Raw genomic sequence first — 23455 nt, forward strand, 5'->3', positions numbered from 1 at the left:
TCCAGGAGATGTGCAGATGACAGTATCCAGACCTCTTTCCACCTGATGTTATTCCTAAGCCCATAAATCTATGTAGCTAAGTCCATAAAAATATACATTTGGCAAGTTTGAGCGGCCAAAAAAATCCGTCCATTTACTATGTCTACTGAGTGTTTTTGAACTTAATGCCTGAAAATTTGGCCGCTTGTGTCAATTACTGGTTTGCACCCTGACTCATTCCACAACCCAAAATTTGAGCTTATCTCTCCTTGTGGACACAAAAGGCAAACTTGAGGCTGATATGCAAACAGACTTCTCATTCCCTTGGAGCTCAGTGGGCTGGTTATGTTATCAAAAGTTCTGGCACTGTGGGGCAGGCTTTACCTGGTGTTGACAGTTCACAATCTCAAAGCACACATCCAAGAAAACGTGGGAAAGATTCTGGAACTTTGCAGGAGGCAGTAAAGCTCTAAGGCCTGTTGACAGAGCTGTTGAAGACCAACTGTACAGCCGGGAACCCTGGACAGTCCAAGCTTCTCATCAGCAACACAGCCAACTGTCCTCAAGAAATCTCCTGTAAAAGTGGTCAGACCGAGTGATACCGACTGAAAGTAAATCAGACACTAAGTCAAGAGGAGTGAGTTACCTGAGGCCCCAGAAAGCACAAAACTCATGTTCAATAAATCCAATAGCTGGACTTCCCTGCTGGCTCAGTGGGAAAACATCTGCCTGCCAATGCAGGAGACATGGGTTCGATCCCTGGTCCAAGAAGATCCCACCTGCTATGGAGCAACTAAGCCCATGCTTACTTAGGTCAAAGAAAGGAGGAGTATCAAAGAAAGTAGAATACAAGCTTCCTATTTAGGTAGATTTATGTTTAGGAATTACATAATTCTTTAATTTAAAAAGACTCTAAAGTACACGGGTAATTGAAAGAATCAGTGTTTATTAGTCAAAATGAGAACACATAGGAAGGGGTGACAATTAATAAAATCAAAGAATGTATTGCTCATAAATCGTGCCCATGACAACAACAAAAACCCCAGCATTTTTCTATTAGACTATAATTATCCACCATTTTTTTTAAGTGGTAAAGGAGAAATTGCAGAGAATTTCTGCTCTGTGAGAATTCTTTTCCCGCCCTAAATCTTTCCATTGCTAGTACAGAGCCCAGGCCACATCCTTGGCCTTTCTCCTTAAGAACATTCTTAATCACATTCTTAGTTGTTCTATTTCCAAGTCAGAAAGTGAATGTATATTTTATAATGAAAAGCACATCAATACTTCTGGAAGCTGTTGGTTTTTGTGCTCAGTCTGGCCTAATCATCAGGGACGTGGTCTGCTCACCGCCCAGGAGGTGCTGTAACCCCCTGAAACACTCATCACAGCTAAGTTTCTGCAGTAAAATTTTTTGTGCTTAAATGTATATAACATAGAACTTACCATTTTAATCAATTTCAAGCATGCAATTCAGTGGCATTACTAAGTTCATGTTGTTGTGCAGCCATCACCACCATACATCTCTAGGACATTTCCATCTTCCCAAACTCTACCCATTAAACAGTAATCCCCACTTCTCTCTCTCTTCAGCCCCTGTGGATCCTTTGATGTACCTTGCAATTTTCTGTCTCTATGAGCTTGACTTTTAGGTACCTCACATAAGTAGAATTAAGTATTAGATGTTTTAAAATCATCTCTTTTCTTAAAAAAGTAAATCTCATGTTACGTGTGAGAAGTCTTAAGCAGCTTGGATTAAGTGACTTGGCTGAGCTTATTCAAAAGCCTGGGCTTCCCTGGTGGCTCAGCTGGGAAAGAATCCACCCACAATGCGGGAGACCTGGGTTCAATCCTTGGGTTGGGAAGATCCCCTGGAGAAGGGAAGGGCTACCCACTCCAGTATTCTGGCCTGGGGAATTCCATGGACTGTATAGTCCAGGGGGTCGCAAAGAGTCAGATACAACTGAGTGACTGTCACACATTCAAAAGCCTAAATGAATCTTCTTTTATTTTCCCCTCTGTTACAGATAAAGAGTTATTCAGTTTGTATTGTGTTGGCCAAAATGTTTGTTTGGGTTTCCCACAGAGGGAACTCTACTCACTGTTCTTTAATGACTATATGGGGAAAGAATGGAAAAAAGAGTGGATATACGTGTACGTGTTGCTGATTCATTTTGCTGTAGCGCAGAAACTGTCACAACACTGTGAATCAACTATACTCCAACAAAAAATTAATTTAAAAAAACATGGGCTAGTGCTGTTTAGAGTCTCTGAAGATGTTTCTCTCCTTGGTCGTAGGGAAATATCCCAAGAATTCTGGAATTTCTCCAATCTCTAGGAAAGAAGTTAATGCTTCTTAATTGTTAAAGTAAAAGGCTTTGGTTTTGCCTTCTCCCATTATATATCAATTTGGGAGAACATTTGCTGAGGGGAATGCACACTTTCACATCAAATCAAACGACTGAACTGGTTAAAAATTTCAGTATTCTAGAGGTCTTCTGAAAAGAAAGTGAAAGTGTTAGTCGCTCAGTCGTGCCCTACTCATAGTGACCCTGTGGACTGCAGCCCACCAGGCCCTTCTTGTCCATGGGATTTTCTAGGCAAGGATACCAGAGTGTGTTGCCATTTCCTTCTCCAGAGGATCTTCCTGACCCAGGGATTGAACTTGGCTTTCCACTGCACTGCAGGCTGACTGAGCTACCAGGAAGCCCAGAGGTCTTCTAGTTTTACTAAAATAAGTAAAATTAATAAATAATAATAATAAGTTTAAAAATTAAATAAACTAATTCTTTAGAAAATTCACGGAGCATCCTTTGATCCATCGGGAACCTGGTGCCTTAGGTCAATTTTTCCCACTTCTGCGCTGTTCTAGGGTGCTCAGTATGGCTTCTTGGAAGGGCTCAGTGGGATCCAGAGTCAGTAGGTCACAGCAGTGAGCAACTGAATAAAACACCTTCCGACTGTTTTTGCCTTCTCTTGTATTTCACTCTTCCCAGTCATTCATTCTTTTGGGGGATTGCTTCTCAAGACAGACTACCCTCACACAAGTCCTTCCAGAGATAACATCATCCATGTCTCTCTGTGCCTCCCTGTCTCCCTCTGTCATTGTCTGTCTGTCTGTCTCTGTCACGCACGCACACACACACACACACACACACACGTATACCCACATCCACTCACTCCTCCAGTCTGCTTTCCTCCCTGTTGGTTTCAGTCTCTGGCAGGTTGAAGTCAAGACACCCACCACATTTTTATTTTTGGCTGCACCTTGAGGCATGTGGGATCTTAGTTCAGCAACCATGTATTGGAAGGCAAAGTCTTAACCACTGGACCAGCTGCTAAGTCCCCCATCCACATTTCTAGGCTTACATCTCCTAACTTGCAAACCCAGAGGGGGGAAGAGCATATATTCCCCCCAGTAGTTCTAGCAAAATTCCTGGCGTGACGCTTCCAGTCTCTGATTGGCCTGGCCTAGGTAGTGGGCCCCCTCTGAACCAATCACTGACTTGGGTCAGGAGCCAGGTGGTGGGGTCAACTCCCACCCACCCCATGTACACAGAGAATAGGAAAGGTATGCTTATCCAAGGGTGAATCAGGAGGGCCCTACATGTCTCCAAATCCATGAGTTGGGGAGATTTAATTCTTCAGCCTCATCTCTGCCTAAATTCCTTCCCTCTTGCTCTCAAGACATCCAGGAAGCAGGTCTTGCCCCTTTCTTGACTACCTCCTAACTTAGCGCCAAGTGCCAGACCGCACTGGCAGCTCTCTCACCAATGTGGTAAAGTGCAAGAGACAGAGGTTCTGACCTCATCAACACGACTCCTTCCCCTTTATGACACAAGGGAAGGGCCCTTTTTTAAACTTTTATTTTGTATTCAGGTCTAGCTGATGAAGCAGGTTGTAATACTTTCAGGTGAGCACTGAAGGGACTCCGCCTTTCACATACATGTATCCATTCTCTCCCAAACTCCCCTTCCATCCAGGCTGCCATGTAACACGAAGCAGAGTTCCCTGTGCTAGACAGTAGGTCCTTGTTGGTGATCCATTTTAAATATAGCAGAGTGTACATGTCCATCCCAAACTCCCTCACTATAGGGACGGGCCTCATACACATAGGGCTTTTTAATGACAATGTCCGGCTGGGTTACCCTCCTTCATGCTTCCCATCACCAAGTGAGTGTCCTCCAGTTGAATTCATTCTGACACTAACTACCTAGAGTTAATGCAGACCCCCACAGGTTAGGGCTCAGTTCTACAAGACGGCTTCCATTTCAGGTGACAGTCACAGGTCCTGGGACTACCCGCTCCTCTGTTCAGCTTGGCTGAAAATTCAGGAGTCCTCAAAATGCCCCTCTCACATTTGATAACTCACTGGAAGAACTCACAGAACTCAGGAAAGCTCAGGGGTGGGATGAATTGAAAGACTGACATATATACACTGCTATGTATAAAATATATACACTGCTATGTATAAAATATATCCACTACTATGTATAAAATGGGGCTTGCCTGTTAGCTCAGCTGGTAAAGAATTCGCCTGCAGTGCAGGAGGTCCAGGTTCAATCCCTGGGTCAGGAAGATGCCCTGGAGAAGGGAATAGCAACCCACTCCAGTATTCTTCCCTGGAGAATCCCATGGACAGAGGCGCCTGGCAGGCTACAGTCCATGGGGTTGCACAGAGTCGGACACGACTGAGTGAGAAGCATAGCATAGCACATAAAACATAACTAATGAGAACCTACTGTATGGCACAGGGAACTCTATTCAGTGCTCTGTGGTGACCTATATGGGAAGGAAATCCACAAAAGAGGGCCTCCATGTACACATGTGACTGATTCACTTTATAGCAGAAACTAGCACAACATTATAAAGCAGCTATACTCCAATAAAAAGTAATTAAAGATTAAAAAAAATAGCCACATGTGCAAAAAAAGAGAGGGAACTCAGGAAAAGTACTCTACTTAAAATTATGATTTTATTATAAAAGATACAGTTGAAGAGCCAGATGAAGAGGCACATAGGACAAGGCTTGGAAGGGTCCAGGGCACAAGCATTTCTGTCTCTGTAGGGTCAGGATATGCCATCCAACTGGTACATCAACTGTTCAGCATCCAGGAAGCTGTTGTTTAGAGTTTGCTAAATCGAGGTGTCACTACATAGGCACGATTGGTTAAATCATTGGTCACTGGGGATTGATCTCAATCTCCAGCTCTGCTTCCCTCCCAGGAGGCTGGGGTTGGACCGAGGAGGAATCTGGCTGCTTCCTGAAACCAGCCTCAAGAGTAACTGAAACAGCTAGAACAGCCCTGTTCTCAGCAGCTGGGATGGTGATCTTAGCACCAGTTAGATTACCGGTGATCCCTGAACTGCTCCTTGGTTAGGCTGGAACCATTCCAGATTATCGTTGTTCTCCTCAACAGTGATCATCTTAAATGCTTCTTCCCTGAATGGTTCTTTTTCCTTCCCCTTAATCAACCTGAAGTTGCTTTTGAAAAAAATCAGGTTTCTTTCCCCCCAAAATAAACGACCAGTTTAAAAGATTCTATACTCCTACAAAGTTATTTTGAGGCTCTTTTCATTGGAGACTTTCACTTCCATGGTCTCACCTCTCACTAAGCACAGGTGGCTCTTCAAAACTCTTGTCTCAACCTTTCAGTTGATAACAAGTTTAACCTGTTATTCTGGGTCTGTCTCTGACTTTATCAGCTGTTACGTAAGTATATAAATTCTGTGTTCCGGCCAAGTTGATCTATTCAATCTTTCAGCATTAAGCATATTTCTAAAACCACTTCTATCCATGCTGTCCCCAGGCCTTCCTCTTCTTCTCTGCTTGCTGCATTCCCCTATCTGTTCATTTTTACTCAAAGTCCCTCCTCCTCCAGGAAGATTTCCAGCCTCCACTGATTCTTTTGTTCCCTACACACCCATATTTAGGAGTCACGTGCTACCTTGAACCATTTCTTACTCTTTTATGTTAAATGTTCCTTCTCCACATCTCAACTGCACACAGATCCTTGTATCTTCTGTAGACTCTAGTGCTCTAGAATGCTCAGTGTGCATTCATTGATTTTACTTTCCCTGACCCCTATTTCTCCTAGAATGGCAAACGTTTCAGTGACTATTCCTTGATAACAAGCCATTCACATTTCCGTGGTTGACTGAGCTCAAATGGGAAGTTCTCACTAGAGGTCTCTTGTGAAGTGGCAAACAGATGTCAGCTGGCATCTCAGTGAGCTGAAGACTCAACTGGACTGAACATCCAAAGTGGCTCACTCTCATGACCTATGGATGAAGTTGGCTACTGGTTGAGAGTTCTGTTGGGACTGTCAACCAGAGCACCCAAGCCTGGCTTCCCCATGTGCTTTTCACAGCCTGACAGCTGGGTTCATAGAGGGAGCAGACCAAAGCAAGAGCTCCACATTCCCAGGCAGAAGCTGCAAGGCTTATTATGATTTGTCTATTGAAGCCCAGAACATCCCTTCTACATTCTCTAGGAAAAGTAAGTCACTGATACTGGTCCAGATTCAAGGCGCGGGGAATGAGACCCTCAATTGTATGTGAGAGTGACAAGATCACATTGCAGAAGTGCACAGGGGATGGGAATCTAGTGTTGTCACCATCTCAGTTCAGTTCAGTTCATCTGCTCAGTCGTGTCCGATTCTGTGACCCCATGGACTGCAGCACGCCAGGCTTCCCTGTCCATCACCAGCTCCTGGAGTTTACTCAAACTCATGTCCATCGAGTCAGTGATGCCATCCAGCCATCTCATCCTCTATTGTCCCCTTCTTCTCCCACCTTCAATCTTTCCCAGCATCAGGGTCTTTTCCAATGAGTCAGTTCTTCGCATCAGGTGGCCAAAGTATTGGAGTTTCAGGTTCAGCATCAGTCCTTCCAATGAATATTCAGGACTGATTTCCTTTAGGATGGACTGGTTGGATCTCCTTGCAGTCCAAGGTCACCATCTCAGGAAAATTCAATTGGCCAAGGCCAGTAACCTAAGCCTTTCCCTTCTAGAGTTAAACTAGTTTGTAACCCACCTGCCAAGGCACTGAAGCTCCCTTGTAGTGCATGTATTTGTTCTCCTAGCCTCTGGATAAACCTCTAAGACATTATTAGGAAAGTCAGCTGGGTGACCAGAACTGAAAACATTCAGTGGCTCAGAACCAACAAAATAGCAAAGGAAGCATCATAACTAAACAGTCTTCTCTCTGTACAATGAACTTATTGTTTTCCTCAATTTACAGAACCCCACAGAGGGGCTGGGAATGTTTGATATCTTGTGGTGGTGATGCACAGTTTTACTCATGAAGCTGCGGAAAGAAGATAGACAGATCTGAAAGCTGTTGAGGAAGATATTTAGGGCCTGGTGATTGGAAGAAGTCAGGGTGTTCCTTGGCAGCTGCTCTTCATTGCATCCTATAATGCTTGGCATTAATTTTACTGTCAAAGGGATACATGAAAAGACAAATTAATAGACTCTCAGAGATTTCCTTGAGATTGGCTTAAATTCCTCTTGGAATCATCCCACAACACTGTTTTCTACTTTCAGTAAGATTTTCTCCCCATTGTGTGCCAACACCCATTATATTGCACAGAAGTATTAATCATCCATGTGGAATTTTATGTTTATAAAATCTCTGAAAATATCAACCCTTTCCCCTGCCCCCACCAACTGAGCTCACAGACCATGGCCCTCTCTCTGGACGTGTACAAACCAGTCTGATTTTTTTTTTTTTTTATGTTCTTGTGTTACCAGGGCCAAGTTGTTAAACTGACTCAACCTGCCAGTTAAATACCTGTGAATTCAGGGAAAACTAGTCAACTCATTTAAATCAATCCCAGACACAGAGCCAGGTCAGGGGAAACTAGTCAAACTCATTTAAATCAACCCAGGACACAGCTCCCAGTGACTGCATAGCTGAAGTCCCCAGAAGAGACCACTTTGCAGGTATGACGTTAGCTCTCTGGGCCTCTAAGTCCCCACGTCTGAGGACATGCAACTTAGTAATGACTGTTTCAGACATGCTGAGTATGTAGTTTGACTCAGTACTTCACTTTGATGGGAAGAACCTCAGTAGACAATGAACGAACAGGACCTGAATGTATCACCTTATGTGTGTATCACATTATGAAACCAGGCTTGTAGAAGCATGTTTCCAAAACAGCTTGCAGTTGTTCAGTCGCTAAGTCATATCCAACTCTGGGCAACCTCATGGACTGTAGCCCACCAGTCTCCTCTGTCCATGGGATTCTTCAGGAAAGAATATTGGAGTAGGTTGCCATTTCCTCCTCCAGGGGATCTGCCAGACCCAGAGATAGAACCCACGTCTCCTGCATTGGTGGACGGGTTCTTTACCACTGAACTTTCAGGGAAGTCCAGTTATAGACTTTCTCCCCCTAAAATCTTGTCCATCTTAGTCAGTGACATCATCATCCACCTGGTTACTCAGGCCACAAGCTCCAGAGTCAACATCTCCTTCTCTCATCTTGTCCACTCTACCTCCTGTTACTGTCTTTAATGTAGCAGCAAGCTCTCACTTCACAGGACCTGTATCCTTACTTAACATTTACTACCACATCCACTAGCATCACTCCATCCCAAGCTACCTGACCCTCCTAACTGCAGAATTGAAAGTCTCCGAACTTATTGATAGATTAACCAAAGAAAAAACGTTATATTTGGGGGTGTATATCCAACAGTGGTTGCTCTGGAAAGGTCACGTGCTAATTTGGGAAAAGGGGGAGGAGACTTAGTTTTTACTATATTTCTTTTAGTGACATATACAATTCAAAATTTTTTCTCATGAAAGGAGTTAGAACAATAAATTTATCTTGGTAATAAATAGTTTAATTCAGAAAGACAAAGAGAAAAGACTAATTATAGTCTTTCATTTTAAAGGAAAATATTAGTAATGCTTTCTTGGATAAATGTGAGGTTTTACCTAAAAAGATAATAAAAAATTTCACTTCTATTATGTCTTTACATTTTTGGACTTATTATGTATAAATGAATACCTCAGACAAAATAATAGTGAGGTCCCCAGTGTGGAGGAATCCTGCAGGGAACCATCCTGTGTCCTAGCCAGGGGGAGGGTCTCTGCTTGCCGCCTTGCTGTGGCACCTGTGTCCCATTGACTAGCCCCTTAAAAAAATTTTTTATACAATTAAAAATTTTTAGACTGATGCTCTGCTCTTTAGACTGATGCTCCTGAGACACATTTATACTTCCATGATCCCCAGTGAACTGTGCCCCACCCTGTTTTCTACCTTCACACAAACTCTCTACTTACACACACACACACACACACACACACACACACACCATTTTGCACACATTCCCTACCCTTAGCACATCATCTGATTTCTCCTGATTTCCTCCCAAGAGTTCTGGTTGAACTGACCTGGAAACACCTCCGACTCCCTGGGTTGGTTCAGGTGCTGCCTCTTACTGCTCCGTCCGCAGCACTGACCAGCTCATCACGACCGTTTGTGCTTCCAGCTCAGGAGCTCTCAACGCCCAGCACACTCTGCGATTAGGAAATTAGAAATTCTGCACTGGCCCTGAATCCTTGATGAGAATTAGAGTTGACAGTTTTCTGGAAAAACACACGAAATGTGTCCCTTCTCACCTGGACCCTTATGTCTTCTCCCCATAGAACCTTGCCAGCGACTTCCTAAGTTGGTTAAAATCTACTAGACCAAATTCCATATTCTTCAGTGCTCATTTTTCTCTTTCTTTACTCCTTTCCTGCTGTGACTGTGAGACCAAAATGTCAAAGTGCAATTTAAAAAAAAACAAAGTAAATATGTTTAATAGCTCTTCCCTCTTATTAAACTTCACATAGAAAAAAATTTAAAAAAAAAAAGAAAAAACAACAGTAAAAAAAAAAATAAAAGGAAAGAAAAACAATAAAATAAAAAAATAAACTCCACAGCATTTCTGCATGTCCTCCTTCCCCCACCTAACCCTTCTTCCACTCTCTGGCTCGAAGGACTCCCCTGCATTCTGGCTGCCAAAATTTGACTTGTCTTGGGCTTTCATTCAGAGCCTTTCCTTCCGAGTTTTCCAGCACTAAACCTGTCTTCTGAGAGGGCATTAGAGGAAGTGAGGAGTTGATGGCAGAGAATCTGTCCTCCTCCAGCCAATGCATATACATGTATATGGACTATGAGTTTCTGCTTGGGCCCAAGAGCCAGGAGATCCTGAAGTTATTATGAACTTTATATACTCTGGCACTGAGCACTGCCAGAAAGTCCCGGTAGAGTCTCTTGGGGATTTTTTTTTTTTATGTGACAGTTTAATTGAATTTATTTCTCTTTCTTTGATTATGCTCTAAAAAGTAAAACAGCAATAAAAATGAATTTTTCCATGCTGCTATTTGACACATCAATCTGTTACTTTCAAGCTCCCTTTCTACTCCTCTTATCCATATTTTGATGAGTTTATGTTAATCAAAGCAGTAATGATTTGATTTTTAATGATGGGTGTTTTATCTCCGGTCTCCTAGTGGTTAGCCTCAATTTTCGATCTAGTGGCTTATTATTGGCTCTTTTGACTACTGGTGTATTTTTTTGTGACTCATTTCTCTAAGGTGCCATTCTTTTAAAATGCTGCAGCACAAGGAAGGACAGTTATATAATCAAATGATGGCTTGAAAGCAGGCACCCTGGGCATCAGCCATGAAATGTACATTCAAGGATCAGATAGCAATAAAAAGAAAGGAGACTGGGGGGGGGGGGGGGGGGGGGGGAACAGCAGGGCCTCAGGGACCTGTGAGACAGTAACTAAGTATCTAACATCTGTGTCATTGGAGTCCCCAGCCTCTGACCAGCAGGAGACAGAACCCGGCAGAGGCTGGAGAGTCAATTCTACCCTTTCTGGAAGTCTTTCTGGGATGCAGTGGTTTATACCACCAGTCTGAATACATCGCACAGGGCCAAGCTTACAGCTGAGCTTCTTACGAAGCTGTAGGCAGCTCAGTACATATCCCTTTATAACCACCCTCCCTCCTTCCCTGCCTCATCCCCATCTCCCCCTCCACTGCTTCCGAGAGCTTGCACGCCCCATGAACACGTTAGCACAGAAGATTTGATTCTATTTTCTAGCAAACCTATTTCTTTTTATCTTTCTGGAACCCTCTTATTTCTGTTTTTCTTCTGGTTATATCTTTTGAATTTTTTTCCCCTCTCGTAGTTTCAAATTCTTTGTATATTCATTCTGTCTTTTAAGCTTCTATACCAATTGTCTTCCATACCACCAAATTAAATTATCAGTCACTATTTTCTTTTAATATATTAGCTAGAAGTGTTTTTAATTCTGGAAAGGTTGTTGGTGATTGAATCTTATCATGTGCTCTTTTTTATATTTTAATTCAACTTTTTGTCTGTCTCCTCCAACAATTTTATTTTTCTCAGTGGCCTACAGTGACTTAAATGTATTACTGTTTTGGATGTCAGAAGTACTAAAATTAAAATGTCAGCATAACTTTGTTCTTCTTGGAGACTTTGGGGAAGAATTCATTTCCATGTTTCTCGAGTTTGTAGAGGCTGCCTGCATTCCTCGAGTGAGTCCTGATAAGTCTGGTTGGATTTTTCTCAGACCTTGTCTCTCATTCTAATGGCTGAACACCCTGTCCCCACTTAGCACTGGGTTTGAGCGTCTCTTGACTTCTAACGACTGTCCCTTTAGCCAGTCCTCTGGCTGGCAGACGTGACCGCTTGTCTGCGTAGCACCCATGTACTGTGTTCGTCCCTCGGTAGGGCTGCGGGATTGGTTCCAGGGAGATAAGAAAATCCCTAATGCTCAAGTCATTTATGTAAAATGGCAAGGTATTTGCATCTATACCATCTTCTCTATGCTTGAAATCATCTCTAGATGACTTCTAATACACAGTGCTATGTAAATTGTTGTAATTACAATATAAATACTATGTTAACTTTTTGTCCTTTCTTTGTGCTTAGTCACATTCTATCCTGTCTACTCATTGCGATTCGTGGACTATATAGCCTGCCAGGCCCCTCGGTCCATGTGATTCTCCCTACACAAATACTGGAGTGGGTTGCCATTCCCTTCTCCAGGGGATCTTCCTGACCCAGGGATCAAACCTGGGTCCCCTGCATTGGAGGCAGCTTCTTTACCATCTGAGCCACCAAATAGTTGGCAGCAAGTAGAAAGTTCAAGTTTTGCTTTTTGGAGCTTTCTGGGGTCCTCCCTCCTCCAACTCAAGGCTGGCTGAATCTTCAGTTGGTTGAATCGGCAGGTGTGGAACCTGGAAATTCAGAGGGGCCAGCCGTACTTTTCTGGATTTCCTAAGTGCTAAGCACTGCCTGGTTTACTGTCAGTCATAGGCCTTTCAGCGGGTGAAGTGCTCCCTGTCAGTGGGTCCCCTCCCTCCAGGCATCTTTCTTAGCGCTATGAGCTGTGTAGACTCCAGGTGCAGACCCCTCCTGGGCTCTCCTGTCCTGTCTTCTCCATCCCCGAGCTCCTTTCTGATAGAAAGGGTGTGCAATTCAGGGACTTCCCAGCAGGGCGGCTCCTCAGAGGTGGGGACCTCATTTTGCTTATGCTCAACTCCAATACTTTGGCCACATATTGACCAAAGTGGCCACCTGTTGGCCACCAGTTGCAAAGAGCTGACTCATTGGAAAAGACCCTGATGCTGGGAAAGATTGATGGCAAGAGGAGAAGGGGACAACAGAGGATGAGATGGTTGGATGGCATCACCGACTCAGTGAACACGAGTTGGAGCCAACTCCAGGAGATGGTGAAGGACAGGGAAACCTGGTGTGCTGCAGTCCATGGGGTTGCAAAGAGTCGGACATGACTTAGCAACTGAATAACAACTGTATTATAACTCGTGTATGTGTGTGTGTGTATGTGTGTGTGTGCGCTTAGTCACTCAGTCATATCCAACTCTTTGCGACCCCATGACTGTGGCCTGTCAGACTTCCCTGTCCTTGGGGATTCTCCAGCAAGAATACTGGAGTGGGTTGCCATGTCCTCCTCCAGGGAATCTTCCCAACCCAGGGATTGAACCCACGTCTCCCGCATTGCGGGCAGACTGTTTACTGACTGAGCACCAGGGAAGCCCAAGAATACTGCAGTGGGTAGCCTATCCCTTCTCCAGGGGATCTTCCCGACCCTGGAATTGAACTGGGGTCTCCTGCATTGCAGGCAGATTTTTTACCAGCTGAACTGCCAGAGAAGCCCATTAAACTCCAAGCTGTCCTGAAAAAACACCTGATTTTGTTCAACCATGTTAAACTCATCATTATGGGTGAAAAAAAAATCTGATTTTCACATTCTCATTTTACCTCCTAAATGTATAATTTCATCAAACTCCCTTTCACAAATGGCTCTTCTATAGCTCATTAACCGCAAGACTTTGTTCTCTTATAAAAATATATCAGGAGGATTTGAGAGTCTGAAAGTGTGATGAAAACCCCGTGTTGGCCCGAGCATACGAGGAGAATCATCAGGAACGTTCTCTTCCAGCTGTCCTCAGACGGCGGCGCAGAGTCTTCAGCACGTTCTTTTGACAGATTTTGTGCCTCATTTCCTCACTTGTAACACAGAAATACTAATGCAGTGCCAACCAGCCTTAAAGGGGTGTTCTGAGAATCCTAGCCACATGGTAACTAAAACTGTATTTCGAATATGATTTCGACCTTATATATTTATAGTACTCTAGGGTCCGAATATCTTATATTACTTTTGGCTCCTCTTGTTGTGACTGGAAGCTGTGAATTATATAGACCATGATGGAAAAATCGCTCCCTGCACAGAACCCTGGACTGCAGTGTCCATAAAAGGCAATGTGCTGGCTCCAGAAATTGCATGATTTCATAGCTAACCTGTGGTTCTACTTCCCTCCCCTTCACATCTGAAAGCGCATTGGTGCGGAGGGGAGAAGAGTTTCTCTCTCTCTCTTTTTTTTTTTTTTTACTATTTTCATCTCACAGCTCTGTTTCCAAGTCTCCTAGCTGGAAAGCTATTTCTATATGGGAAAGTTATTGCTCCTGGAATGGTCCTATGGTCTAGCCTCTCTCCCAGGGTAGAAATCCTCTCTACCAAACTGAGAGATGACCTGTCCAGCATTACTTAATGTATGCACATGTTTATTGAGCACCTACTGTGTGCTAGACATTGTGTCAGGCCTCGCACGTTGGCAGCGTTTGTCGCTCAGTCGTGTCCAACTCTTTGCGACCCCATGGACTATAGCCCCCCAGCCTCCTCTGTCCATGGATTTCTCCAGGCAGGAACACTGGAGGAGGTAGCCATTCTCTTCTCCAGGGGATCTTTCTAACCCAGGGATCAAACCTGGGTCTCCTGCATTGCAGGCCGGATTCTTTACGACTGGGCTACCAGAGAAGCAACACAGGAGACCTGGGGTTGCAGAGTCAGGTACATTGGCAGACCCTGAGCTGAAGATACAAGTCAAGTAGCTTGGGTGAGAGAGGGTCCCAGGAAACACTGGACATGGGGGATGCGAGACAGGGGAGATCTCACATGAAGGAAGACACACAGGTCATTATCTAGCAAGTTGCTACTCTGGGCAAAGAGAGCTCAGTCCCACTGGCAATCTCAGAAAACTATGAGCTGAAACTCAGGATTAACCCAACCGAGGAGTAAGAGGATGGGAATGAATCCACTAATTCTCCACTGGTTCAGGGTGCTTTCAGGGGAATTCACAGTCAGCATTTCTGACTTTCCTGTGCTTGGATGCTGTGTGTTCCCCAAGGCAAGAAAAGACCTTCAAGTGGAGATTTTCAAGGTCAGCCTTTGACTCTGGAGGTGAATGCCAAAGGATTTGGGGCGAGGGGCACCCATAACATCTGCTCCATGCGGGGAAGATGGAAAGAATCAAGATCCCCTTTCCTATTCCTACTGTGACCCAAGGGAGGGATGGGACACTCACTCCTTGAACCCAGCAGTGTCCAAGCGGGGTGGGGTACGGATGGACGGGGGAAACCCTGGATTAATGGAGGTGGCGAGTCTGAGTAAACGTTGTGCCAAACCTGAGTCACACCAGGTGAAGATGAGCAGCGAGAACCTCGGCTCCAGATGACCTCAGGCGTCTGGAACCCAAATGATGAATGAGGTGGAAATACCAGTCTTCCAGCGGCTGATGGATATGCAGTTCCCCAGGGGGGAAAAAAAAAACCCGACACAGGGCAAACCTTAGGTAAAGAGGTTAGAAGGAAGCGGGTAAGATTCTCTCTTCCTTTCTTTCCTTCCTCTCTTCTCTCTGCGAAGAGAGCGAAGTAAAGTCACTCAGTCATGTCCAACTCTTTGTGACCCCATGGACTGTAGCCTACCAGGCTCCTCCCATGGGATTTTCCAGGCAAGGGTACTAGAGCAGGTTGCCATTTCCTCCTCCAGATGATCTTCCCCACCCAGAGATCGAACCCAGGTCTCCCGCATTGTAGGCAGACGCTTTACCATCTGAACCACCAGGGAAATCTGCAAGAACTAGCAGAAAACACAAGAATCAGGGAGCCAGGCAGAAGGGCCAGCAGGGCAGCTACCCAGGGCTGGGAGGGTGCTTTCCCTAGGCCTGGCTTCTGCTTAACAGTACTTAGCAAAGCCAGGGCACAGGATGCCAAGACGGGCCTGAGCCCACTGGCTTGCAAGAAGGAGCAGATAACACCAGTCAGGCTGCAGGTCCTGTGGGGTATGGGATGAAGCAGGACTCAGTCTGTGTGAGTCAGGAAGCAATCATGGGTAGGACTTCCGCGGGGGGTCCAATGATTAAGACTTCGCCGTCCAACGTAGGGGGTGCAGGTTTGATTCCTGGTCCCATGTGCCTCGGGGGCCAAAAACCCAAAATATAGAAAATATTGTGACAAATTCAATAAGGAGTTTAAAAATGGTCCACCTCAAAAAAAAAAAAAAGAAAGAAAGAAAGGCTACCGTGGTGGCTCAGTGGTAAAGAACCTGCCTGCTAATATAGGAGACAAGTGGTTTAATCCCTGCTCCAGGAAGATCCCACATGCCACAGAGCATCTAAACCAGCGTGTGCCTCAGCCATTGAGCCTGTTGCTCTAGATCCCGGGAGCCGCAACTCTGAGCCCATGCTCCACAACAAGAGACGCCACCACAATGAGAAGCCTGCACACTGCAATAGAGAGTACCACACCCGCTCGTCTCTGCAACTAGAGGAAAGACCTTGCAGCAGCAAAGACCCAGCACAGCCAAAAATAAATAAATAAAAAGTTTGTAAAAATGTGTCATAGGAATTAAAAAAAAACCAAAAACTAGGACTTTCCTGGTGGTACAGTGGATAAGAATCCGCCTGCCAAGGCAAGGGACACGGGTTCGATCCCTGGTCCGGGAAGATCCCACATGCCACAGAGCAAGGAAGGCCGTGTACCACAATTACTGAAGCTCGAGGACGCCTAGAGCCTGTGCTCCACCGCAGGACAAGCCACCGCAATGACGAGCCTGTGCACCGCACCTGCAGAGTGGCCCCTGACCAGCACGATAAAGAAAGCCTGAGAGCCACGGATACTCAGCACAATCAAAAATAATTTTTTTAAATTAAAATAAAAAGGACTCATTCAGGGCCACTAGGGCAGGTGGGGGGCGTGACTCTCCAAGGCAAGGCAGCTTGAAGAGAAGCGCTCCACTTTTAGGATGGCTTTCTCCAGGTTGGACTATAATCTACCTCCCTTGAACTTTTCCTGGGACCCTCTCGAATTTGTTGATCAGTCCCAAGAAAGCTTTTGTCAATATAGTGCCTGGTCCCTGGCAATCAATAAAAGCTCCCCTTTGGGGGTGTGTTTGTGCTTTGTGCGATATTGGGAGGTTATCGGGCTTCCCTGGAAACCAATAAAAGCTCCCCTTTGGGGATGTGTTTGTGCTTTGTGTGATATTGGAAGTTTATCAGGCTTCCCTGGTGGCTTAGTGGTAAAAAATCCATCTGCCAACGCAGGAGACTTGGCTTCAATCCCCGGGTTGGGAAGATCCCCTGGAGGAGGGCATGGCAAACCCACTCCAGTACTCTTTCCTGGAGAATCCCCATGGACAGAAGAGCCTGGCAGGCTATAGTCCATGGGGTCGCAAAGAGTCAGACATGACTTAGCGACTAAACACAACAGAAAGGTTATGATAAAAATGTTGTGACTAATGTCCCCTCCCCTGGTTTCAGCTAGACTGTTCTCGTCCTGATATTTTCAGGGAAAGTGACTCTGCCCCGGACACAGGTAGGGCTTGTAGTGTTCTACTGCTAAGCTCCTCATCCCTGACCTTCTATTTCCCATCTCAGGTTCGCAATCCAAGGCATCCTCTCAAACAGCAAGGTCCTTCTTCAATTCACTCTGGTCTACCTTTATAAACCCACCCCTGAGATTTCTCTCATTCTGATGCTCAGCTTCTGACAGAATTGTAAATGTACTGAGGTGTGTTCAGTTTACCTCTCATTGAAAGAAACATATTTTGCGACGCTGTGAACCTGCCATATTAGCCAAAAGGGGCTTTGATTCATTTTATGTTGTATGAAAAGTAGAGCAAAAAGAACGTTTGGACTGAAATGCTCTAAACATTAGGTGACAAAGCACAGTGACAATGTATATGGCTGCTATCTTATTCGATCCAAACCAAAAGGGGAAAAGAAAAACGACAATAAAGCAACTGCCATTTTTAGCCAAAGCAGCATCTTTAAGGATGAACGACAATGGTGCACATATGTTGGCAAGTCTGCTTGTGGTCACTCCGCAAATTTGTGTAAGTGATGCTCTTACATCCTAATTAGGATCTGAAACATTAGAATCTTTTACAACTGAAACAAGCCTTTTATTGTTTACTCTGCTTTATATAGTACCACTCAACCACAGACAGGAGACAACTAGATTAATGTACAAATTGTAGAAGGGAATTGAAAAGTTTGGCTGAAAGAGCTGTGTCTTTTGAGAGAAACCTTTTCTGTTTCATTCTAATTGCATGTTTATGGATTTCTGAGACATTAAGAATGATGTGTCCTCATTACAGCAGGCATCCACACCAAAGGGAGAGAAAAATAAAGGGAGCAATTCTACAGCAAAAAACTCAGAGGGAAGAATAGGATTGTTTTTCTTGCCCAACCAAAACAAAACAAAACAAAAAAACAACAGAAGAAATGGGCTCTCTCAGTATGGGGCATAACCTTTTCTTTTTCAATTTACATGTTGCTGTTCAGTTGCTCAGTGGTGTCTGACTCTGCGACCCCATGGACTGCAGCCCTGTTCTTCATCATTTCTCGGAATTTGCTCAAGCTCATGTCCATTATGTCGGTGATGCCATCCAACCATCTTATTCTCTGTCACTCTCTTTTCATTTTGCCTTCAATCTTTCTCAGGATCAGGGTCTTTTCCTGTGAGTTGTATCTTCGCATCAGGTGGCCAAAGTATTAGAGCTTCAGCTTCAGGACCAGTCCTTCCAATGAATATTTGCATGTGGTTGTCCCTAATTCTCATTCATTTTGCTAGAATTTTTAATAATGTTAAATATCTCAGCAACGAATTTTCAATTCTAAATTCCATTGACAATGTAGTTTAAAAAATTCAATCTGGAGAATTTATCTGTACACCCACACACAGACACACACATATGCTCTCCAAGTTTAAGTGTACATATATATTTAGGGCTTCCCTGATAGCTCAGTTGGTAAAGAATCCACCTACAATGCAGGAGACCCTGGTTCAATTCCTGCGTCAGGAAGATCCGCTAGTGAAGGGGTAGGCTACCCACTCCAGTATTCTTGGGTTTCCCTTGTGGCTCAGCTGATAAAGAATCCACCTGCAATGTGGGAGACCTGGGTTTGATCCCTGGGTTGGAAAGATCCCCTGGAGGAGGGAAAGGCTACCCACTCCAGTATTCTGGCCTGGAGAATTCTATGGACTGTATAGTCCTTGGGGTTGCACAGAGTCAAACACAAGTGAGTGACTTTCACTCACTTGCTCATATATGTATTTAAAATAAACACTTTCTTTTCCTTAATATTACTGACCATGAATCTGACTCTTTGTGTATTTAATGAGAATACATTTCTTTTATAAATGACCTTTCTTCTTTTCCTATTTTTATTGGGAACTGCATTTCCATTGATTCCCATTCTACCAAAAAAGAAACCATTTTTAAAGTCAAGTTAGAAGTATTTTTCCTTTTCTTTTGATCTTAATAACTGACATAAAAGTAGGTTATGTCCTATTTCTAGAAAAGAGCCTGTGCACACTGAGGAATACATGAAGGGAAGCTGTAGTTTAAAAAAGTCATTGTCATTCTCTATTTTCTGAAATATTGAAAATATTAAAGCTGAAATCATCCCTAAGCATGATATTGCTTCTTTTAGAGGAATGTGGATTTATGTCAAAATCTAAATCCTAGAGAAAAATTAACGACAGTTTTAAAAGAAAAGCAAGTTTTTCAAAATATAAACAGAGTGAACAGCGGTAGATTCATAAATGAGGTCAAAAGAGAAAGAACACGAAACATCTGTTGCTAATATTCCTTTAATGCTTATAGTAAAAATTTCCAAATTAAGTAGTCCTTAGTTGTAAAAACTTGCTTTCTGAATTTTCAGTGACAGAAGGAAGAGATCAGAAATCTCAGTAAACCATTCTTGCCTGATAATTGCTCTCATTTTTTTCTCATTGTTTTTTAGTAAGGTAAGTTTTTTTCTGCCCATCACCAACACTGTCAAATAAGTTTTGCTTAGATTTTTTGAAGCAGGAGGTTAGACTGATGCTTCTGGCACTGAAGCCTGGAATAGAATCATCATTTTGTTGTTGTTCAGTCTCCAAGTTGTGTCTGCCTCTTTGCAACCCCATAGACTGCAGCACACCAGGCCTCCCTGTCCCTCACCATCTCCCAGCATTTGCCCAAGTTCATGTCCATTGAATCAATGATGCTGTCCAAACATCTCATCCTGTGTTGCCCTTTTCTCCTGCTTTCAATCTTGCCCAGCATCAGGGTCTTTTCCAATGAGATTGATATAATAGATGTAAGAATGTTAATTGCATCTATTAACTCTAAATGCCCCCCAGACATTACTTTCTTAATTCTTCCAAACAATCCTATAAATCAGTCATTGTTATCTCTACTTCACAGATAAGGAAGGGTGAGTCTAAGATTCAACAACTGTCAGAAAGTGGAACTGAGATTCAAGCAGAGGTCCCTCTGTCTCCAAACTAAAGTATCAGTGACTCCCACATAGGGTTAAACAAGCTGATTAAAGATAAAGGTGAAGAACATGGTGGGAAAAACAGGGTCAAATATGGGCCACTTTCCTCAGAGGTATTAATGAATAGATTTGTGAGTCAAAATTGGATATAAGTGATAAGGCAGAAATTGAAATAAATCGTTAGGTTAGGATTCAATTTCCCTTGCAGCTCAGCAGGCAAAGGATTCATCTGCAAAATGCAGGAGAGACACGGATGTGATTTGATCCCTGGGTTGGGAAGATACCCTGGAGAAAGAAATGGCAACCCACTGCAGTATTCTTGCCTGGAGAATTCCAGGGACAGAGGAGCCTCTCAGGCTATATAGTCCATTAGGGTGCAAAGAGTCGGACACGACTGAGCACATGGCATTTAATAAAATACATAGGATTCAATTTAGGGCTGGCTTTGAAGTTTGGATTTTATCAAGAGTTTTGAAGTGGGGATGGCTTTTTATATTTGAGATTGAGTTTAGATTCAGAGCAGCATTTGCATTAAGGACTGCCAAAGATGGGGACACAGCAGAGTTAACTTCCCACAGGACAAGAATCAACCCAGGGAATTGTTGAACTACAGATTCCTGGTTCCTCCCCACCCTGATGAGTCTACCTCCCAGGGTTAGTGATGAGCCCAGCTGTCTCTGATTATCAGGGAAGTAGAGAAGCGGCTTCCTACTAGAGAGGCAGATTCCCTGGTGGCTTAGACAATGAAGAGTCTGCCTGCAATTCTGGAGACCCGGGTTCAATCCCTGGGTCAGGAAGATACCCTGGAGAAGGAAACGGCTAACCCACTCCAGCATTCTAGCCTGAAAAATCCCATGGATGGAGGAGCCTGGCAGGCTACAATTCATGAGGTCGAAAAGAGTCGGACAAATCACTTACTAGAGAGTCATATGATCTTTATCAATCTTCTTTATCAGTACTGACGTCTGGGCCCCACCCCTCAGTTAAAACCATAATCCAAGGGGATGGGAGCAGTTGTTATGTTTTAAAAGTTCCCCACATGATTCCAATGGGAAGCCAGGGTTGAAATTGCAAATAGATGGTTAGAGATGAAAAGAGATAATTTCTCTTCTGGATTCATAAAGCTCTTTAGTGAACCTCTTTGATAATTTTTGGACACTGTTTCAGTTCAGTTCAGTTCAGTCGCTCAGTTGTGTCCGACTCTTTGCGACCCCATGGACTACAGCGCACCAGGCCTCCCTATCCATCACCAACTCCCAGAGTTTACTCAAACTCATGTCCACTGAGTCAGTGGACTGGATGGATGCCATCCAACCATCTCATCCTCTGTCTTCCCCTTCTCCTCCCACCTTCAACCTTTCCCAGAATCAGGGTCTTTTCTAATGAGTCAGTTCTTCGAATCAAAGGTGACCAAAGTGTTGGAGTTTCAGCTTCAGCATCAGTCCTTCCAATGCATATTCAGGGCTGATTTTCTTTAGGATGGACTGGTTGGATCTCCTTGCAGTCCAAGGGACATTCAAGAGTCTTCTCCAAAACCACAGTTCAAAAGCATCAACTCCTTGGCACTCAGCTTTCTTTATAATCCAACTCTCACATCCATACATACATGCTACTGAAAAAACCATATCTTAACCATAGCACACTGCTTAATATATATATATATATATATATATATATATTTGCATGCTTTTTTTTATATATAATAGCATTGTAGCCTTGAAGGACAGAGACACTGACTTTATCACCCACATACTTAGCGCTGTGATATTAAATAAATTAATATTTGCTCTGTGCATATAGGCATTCCAAGGACAGCCTTGGTGGCTCTATACAAGGATAAGAAATATACCCTGTACATTACATGCAAATTCACCCAAAGAAGGGACTTCTTCTCTATTTTCTTTATGAATTATCAAGATTCACTCAACATTAAGCAGTTTAATCATTCACTGGAGTCTAGGGAGCCTTGGTCCTCCAAGTCCTTATCTCATCCACAAGCGTTTCCTGGCACCAGCCTTTTCTGAGCAGTTCCTGCCTTATCTCTCCTGAATTCAAGCTGGCCCTTAGTTACTTGTTTGATAAATAGAAGATAGCCAGTGCTAGGCCATAAGAATCTTGCATCTGTGTTCTGAAGCCATGGGAGCATCCTTGAAGCCCTGAACTGCCGCATTTAAGTCCGGCTTCCCTGAGACCATGACGCTTTAGAGACCACGTGGTGAGTCACTGAAATTACAAGAGAGAAATGCCTGGCCAACCCTGGAAGCACCTCTGGACAAGAGTAACATCAAAAGACTTAAAGCCCTCTTTAACCTGCCAAAGCATGTCATACAAAAATAACACTGTGATGCCCTATCTGCAGTATACATAAAATGTAAGTAATTTATAGTAAAATATATGTTTCAATATTTTAACGCCTCAAGCAAAGCACACAATAAGCAGAATTGAATAATAACACACTAAGAAGAAGGCAGGTGTATAAAGAATCACTGGAGAATACAAAATTACAAATGCAACTGGCAACCCAAATGCCATAAACACATTTTTTAAAAAAAAATTAAATACAGTATCTCTTGATTTTATATGTTAGGTACATTTCTGGAAAATTCAATATATATCAAAAGAGTCTATATATTAAAATTCAATATATATATATATATCAAAAGCCTTCTGTTTAGGAGTTCTGGTTCTGGGTAAAAGGGAGCAGATGGATTGGGAGAGAAGCCCGGACCTGAAGTACCACCAGATGCAAGTAAGCTCCTATTTTTACTGCCTCCCGTAGCCCCGCACCTGGGTTCAAGGTTGCAGGAAAACTGTTTAGGTCTGGCAGAAGCAACCAGAAAGAGGATTCCTAAGAGAGTTTGGGAGGAAATCCAAACTCTTCTTCATTCCTTCTCTTCTCTATTTTTTTTGAGCCCTACCCCCCAGGCAACCCCAGTCATAGCAGCAGCAGTGGGAGCGCGTAGATATTGAAGAAAACCGTGTGGTGTGGATGCCTTCCTCTTTAGTCAGAGGCGCTGTGATGCCGCGAGGGGAAGCAAATCCTAATGCTTTTTCCTCCCTCTGCGCTCCCGTCTCTCACTCCTGAACACGAGCACTCTTCTGAGACCTGTGCACCCGAGGGGGATAGCTTTCGAGATGAAGGACCGACAAGGGAACCCCAGGGAACTAGAACGGACCAGTGTCACGGAGCAAAGGGAACACTCCAGTGAAGTTCCTGGCACTGAGAGCGCATGAAACAGTTTAGGTCCCCCTGGTTTAGACTGCAGTAAAGACTGATCAATTGTCACCTGAAGGCTCCAGAAAAATTGAGCCCAGGACTG

At 43.8% G+C, this 23455-nt stretch overlaps 1 long non-coding RNA gene across 1 annotated transcript; it reads right to left on the bottom strand.

Annotated features, from left to right (window-relative positions):
- Positions 1-908: 908 nt before the first annotated feature.
- On the bottom strand, positions 909-9512 carry LOC139036321 (uncharacterized). Its single transcript, XR_011489054.1, has 2 exons — positions 9378-9512; positions 909-7416 (listed from the first exon to the last, which is right to left on the bottom strand). It is a non-coding gene; the product is annotated as an uncharacterized lncRNA (long non-coding RNA).
- Between the last annotated feature and the right edge of the window lie 13943 nt (positions 9513-23455).

The sequence above is a fragment of the Odocoileus virginianus genome, chromosome 8 (genome assembly GCF_023699985.2).
Source record: "Odocoileus virginianus isolate 20LAN1187 ecotype Illinois chromosome 8, Ovbor_1.2, whole genome shotgun sequence".
In the NCBI taxonomy this organism is placed as follows: domain Eukaryota; kingdom Metazoa; phylum Chordata; class Mammalia; order Artiodactyla; family Cervidae; genus Odocoileus; species Odocoileus virginianus.